The sequence below is a fragment of the Callospermophilus lateralis genome, chromosome 18 (genome assembly GCF_048772815.1).
Source record: "Callospermophilus lateralis isolate mCalLat2 chromosome 18, mCalLat2.hap1, whole genome shotgun sequence".
In the NCBI taxonomy this organism is placed as follows: domain Eukaryota; kingdom Metazoa; phylum Chordata; class Mammalia; order Rodentia; family Sciuridae; genus Callospermophilus; species Callospermophilus lateralis.
This window is the reverse complement of record NC_135322.1, coordinates 10,495,084-10,500,254: the sequence shown is the minus strand read 5'-3', so window position 1 is coordinate 10,500,254 and position 5,171 is coordinate 10,495,084.

Genomic DNA, 5,171 nt, shown 5'->3' with positions numbered 1-5,171 from the left:
CCCCAGCTCGGCCCGCCGGGCATCAGGCGGCCGGCGCCGGGCCTGGCACCGGGGTCATCCCCCAGGATGTCCAGAAAGGGGCTCGGGACACCGTCTGCCAGTCCCCCGCAACAGAATCTTTAGGCCAGGATTGGCTGCGCCGGGGTCCCCCTAGGTACTGTCTGGTCCAGCCCACAACCTGAGTGCTTTCTCTCTGGACCCCCTCCTCGCCTGTTAGGAACCAATGAGAGTCTGTCGCGCAGGCTCCTCCGCCAATAGGAATGCAGACGACTGAAAGGGGCAGGGCTTTCTCTGCTTCCCCGCCCGAAGCGATGCCCCCAGCTTTGAGCGGAGAATGGGGAGGAGGAAGACACTCCTCTAGCCCCCATTCCATCTCCTCAATTTTTTACTGAATCTCCCAGAAGCCCTCTCGCAAGACCAGGACCCGACAGAAGAGCTTCAAACCCTCTCAGGTGTCCACTAGCTCCTCCCTGAACTGATTCTAGCCCAGTCCTTAGCCCTTGTTTATTAGCTCTAAACCCACCCACGGGCCTTTTAGCTCCGCCCCCCAAGTCGTGTGGGAGCCAAAGTTCTATTCCCGCCCCCCGAGCTATTAGCACCGCCCCCTGAACTGCTGAAGGACTCTAACACTTGGCCCAGAGCCCTGGACCGGACCTTCTAATTGGATTAGCTCCACCCCCTGAATTTAAGCCCCTCCCTCCAAGTCTATTGGCCCCTCCCTCCAAGTCTATTGGCCCCTCTCTAACCTTTCTTCCACAGTCTCCCGGGCGTCCAGGCCCTTAGGCCCACCCCTAGAGCCCTGGCCTCCTACAACAAGATTATCCAGTCCGGGTTTTGACAGAGGCCCAGTTGTGAAGCCTGGACCAGCTGGCCGTGTCAGTCGGAGCTGGCTCGGAAGTTGGGGGGGAAGTAAGAGGAGAGGGAACCTGACAATGGATTTAAAGAATATTAGACCTCCTTCCCCAAGTCTCGGCTGAGGAGTCAACACCTAGAGATGACCTAGACCATGTTCCACAGACAGGGGGAGTGAGGCCAAGCACAGATTTGCCTCTGGACACCGTGAGAGCTCTAGAACCAGACTGACCTGGGCTGAATCCTGACTCCACCCACTTTCTGATTGTGTGACCCTGAGCCCCTGGAAGGTGGGGGCTCCTGATCCTGCCTACCTCTTTCAGTCATTCAAAAATGTTTACTGAGAACCTACTATGCGCCAACCTCTGTTTTGGTGCTGGAGTTTCAGGGGTGACCAAGTCAGCCTCAGATTTGCTCTCTTGGATCTCGATGTTTCATGGAGAAGGTAACTCACTGTATGCCAAAGAAATAATAGCTAACATTTACCGAGCACTCATTTTCATCATGATTTTACAGATCAAGAAACAGAAACAGATCCGGTAATATCATTTATTGTCCTGGTAGATACTACAAAAATGATAAGAAGGATGGAAGGGTGAGCACAGTTCCTGGCTCACAGTAGGCCCACACAAATGACAGCAACATAGAATCATTTCTTAGTGAACACTTATGACGTGAGGCTCTCAGACCAGTCTCATTCTACGACCCAGCCAATCCTGTGGCTGATAGAAACCGAGCAGGGAAACAGCTTTCCTTGCCTCCCAGACTCTGGCCTAGCTCACACCTGGCTCAGATGCCAGAAGTCAGTTTCCTACATAGAAAACCCAGAAGCCAGGCTGTGCGGGGCTAGGGGCGGCTCTAGGGTGTGCCCAGAGGACCCTGGGAGCCCAGGGGAGTTCTGGTCCTGGGGCTCCCTGTGCTGGGGTGGGGAAGAGTTTGGAGGAGGAACAGCAGGCAGAGGGATTTAGCCTGGGCGGTTGCGGAGAGTGGAGGGAGAGGACACACAGAGATGAATCATACTCAGTCCTTGTCCTCAAGGGGCTCCCAGCCCCAGTGCGGGGACCAGACACTGTCAGGACCCATGTGAGCAAAGTGACCTTGGCTTAGTGGCTTGTCTTGTTCTCTGCAAAATGGGCGTCATCCCGTGCCCACTCTCCAGGGGAGAAGAGCTGGCTGAGCGAGCTCATGCTTGTTAAGTGTTGTGCACGGTGGTTTTTGGTACAGTTAATGGAGCTGGATTTATCACAAGTGGTTTTCACAGGGAGATGTCAAGGGCCCGGAAGACAGGAGTAGGAGGGGCGGCCCTGCTGGGGGGTGGCTGTGCTGGAGAGTGGAAGGGGTAGGCAGGGTTCACAGCCTTTTCTCCCTGCCTCTAGGTTTTCTTCTCTATGCCATTTTTCTTTCTCATCGCTGTCTCTGTATGGCTTTATATCTCTGTCTGGAAACTGGGTTTTGAGGTTGGATGAGCAGGGCACTCCTTTCATCATTTATTTATGAGCTGTGTTGCCTTGGGCAAGTTACTTCCCCTCTCTGAACCCCAGCCTCCTCATCTGGAAAATCAGAATAATATAATAGCTCTATCCTATTATGAGGACTGAGACATATGCAAAATGCTCAGTATAGGATACCCATTATACTATTATCATTATCATCATCACCATCACCATCATCACCATCACCATCATCACCATCATCATTACTGATGCCTGGCTGTCTTTCTCAGGCTCACCTTTTCCTCTGTGTTTCTGACTCTTTCTCCCTCTCCTTCTGTAAGTCTGTCTCCCTATTTGGGTCTAGGCTTGGAACACTTGCTCTGTGAAGTCATGGCACGGGTTGTCCCAGTCTCCAGCATGGCCAAGCTCAGAACCTGGTACGTAAGTTTTGAAGAAAGTGAATTCAACCTGCTCTTTGCTGAACTTGCGTTGGGCCATGTTGGGAACAAAGCAATGACCTTCGCAGCCCCACCCCAGTCCTACCACGACCCTACCTTCATAGGGTTCATGCTCTAAAATGGAAAAGAACTGTTTGTTGAATGACTAGTAAACTAACTTAGGGTTTGGAAGACAGGACAAAGTTCAGGCAGAGAAAGCTGCTGGAACAAAGGTTGAGGGCACGCGGCAGAGTCGGAAGAGTTAGGAAAGCCTGGAGACCACGCTGGAGAGCTTGGCAGAGATCTTGAAGTTTCTCCTGAGGGCCCTGGGGAGCCATGGCAGGTTCTTAGCAGGGGAGGAGCAGGATTGGCTTTTTGCTTTAGCATGATCCCTCTGGCTGCCTGGCTGCCCTTCTGGGAGTGGTGGTGGCAGATGGGACCAGGTTCAAGAACCCTGAAGGAAAATAAAGGAAATTCTTAGGTCAGCCTGTTTTCTCTGGTACTTGGCAAGAGGATTCAGGGATTGTCCACAGCTGCCACCAGGGAGAGGGCAGGGACCCCCACAGTGGCTCCTTCCAGGGGGGATGTTTGCTTGGGATTGGAGGTGGGGAGAAGGCTGGAGCAGTCTATAAAGTCCCCGCTGAGAGCCCCTCTGCTCTCCTGCCCCCAGCCTGGCCTTTGGGCCCCTGGAGCCCCCCCACCCCTCCCAGCATGAGATTATGTCAACAGAGTTCTGCTGCTTCTGACCAGGACAGTGTTTGCCCTCAGGATCTGGGGAGGTTGCTATGGCGACATGCACCCCCTCCAGGCCCCGAGAGACTAAGGGGAGCCATGTCTGCCTCTCCTCATTGTGTCTTTGGAGAGTGACTCCATTCCCGCTGCGCTGTGCTCCAGGCCTCTCTCTCTCTCTGTTTCTGCCATCTCTTTATCTCCATCTTTGTCCTGCTCTTCTCTCTGGGTATCCAGAGCTGTGCTTCCCAGGCTCATCTCTCTGGGTCTCTTTCTGTGTCCTTGGCCCTCTATCTGGGGGCCGTCCTCATGTCCATGTTTCCCTCTCTCGGGCCTGTCTCTGGCTTCCGCGTCTCTTTATCTCTGTCTTTGGATCCCCATAGTCTTTGTGTTTGTCTTTCCATTTCTCTGTCTCTGATATGTTTTTCTTTGTCTCTGGGTTCCTGTCCTCTGGGTCCTGTGTCCCCAATCACAGTCTCTCTGATGCTGCCTCTAGGCCTTCTCTCTCTGGGTCTCGCCTCTCTGGCCCCCACGTTGGTGGCGGCTCCCTCTATATCTCTGTCTCTGTCTCTGTGTGTCTTCATGGCTCATCTCTCAGGCCTCTTCTCTCCTGCTTTGCATCTCAGGGAGCCATCTCTGCCTCCCATTTCTGGCCTCTGTCCCCATGGGGCGCCCCATCTCCCCATATCTCTCTGCCTCATTTCTCCTGCACCATCTGCCGCCCCAGGCCCCTGCCTGCTCCCTGCAGGCTCTGCTTGGCCAGGCAGCCCCATGGCGGGAGGCACAGGCATTCCAGCTTCCCCCCCAGGATGGGATGCTGGCCAGGGGCAAGGGACCTTGCCTGGTCATTGCTGAGGGCGGAGAGCACGAGACAAGAGCCAGGAAACCCAGGACCAGGGACAGAGGAGAAAAACAGCCAGATAGACACCTAGAGAGATGAAAAGGGAGGGAGAGGAAGGAGAGAGGTCAGAGGCAGTGACCCCGAGGAACAGAGAGGCAGAGAGGCAGTCAGAGAAGCGCAGAGAGGCAGAGACTGAAGGGAAGGAAGAGGGAAAGAGCTGAGGGAGGGGTTAGAGCAAAGGAAAAGAGGGATTTGGACCAAAGAAAGAAAGTGCTGGGCGCAGTGTCACATGCTTGGGGAGGCTGAGGCAGGAGGATCCCAAGTTCAAAGCCAGCCTCAGCAACTCAGGGAGACCCTGTCTCTAAATAAAATATAAAAAGGGGCTGGGAATATGGCTCAGTGGTTAAGCGCCCCTGGGTTCAATTCTTGAGAGAGGGGGGGAGGGGCAGGTGCAGGGGAGAAAGGGAGGCGGGCAGAGGAGTAGGAGAAAGGCCTCCACTGGGGAGAGAGCAGGCTAAATGTGGAGACAGCATTAGTGAAGGACCATGGAGACCCAACAGGAGAGTGTTGAGGGGTGTGGGCTCCTGGGTCCCTGGGACCAGGGGTCTGTGGCATGTGCCTGCCTGGGAGGACCTAGGTGGCCAGGAAGGCGTTTGGCTTCTTTTTTGCTTGAAGTTTCCAGAACCCCTGGGCATGGGAGCTGGACAGGGACCGTGTGGCCACCTGTGGTCCTGCTGCCCTCCTCTCAGACCCCGGGAGACTGGAGAGGACCCAGAATAGCTGGACCTCGACGCCTGACCCTCCCTGCCCGCCCTGTTCTCCTGGAGGCGTGCAGAGTGCCCCTCATGTCTCCCCCAGGGCCGGTCCTCCAGGCCCCTC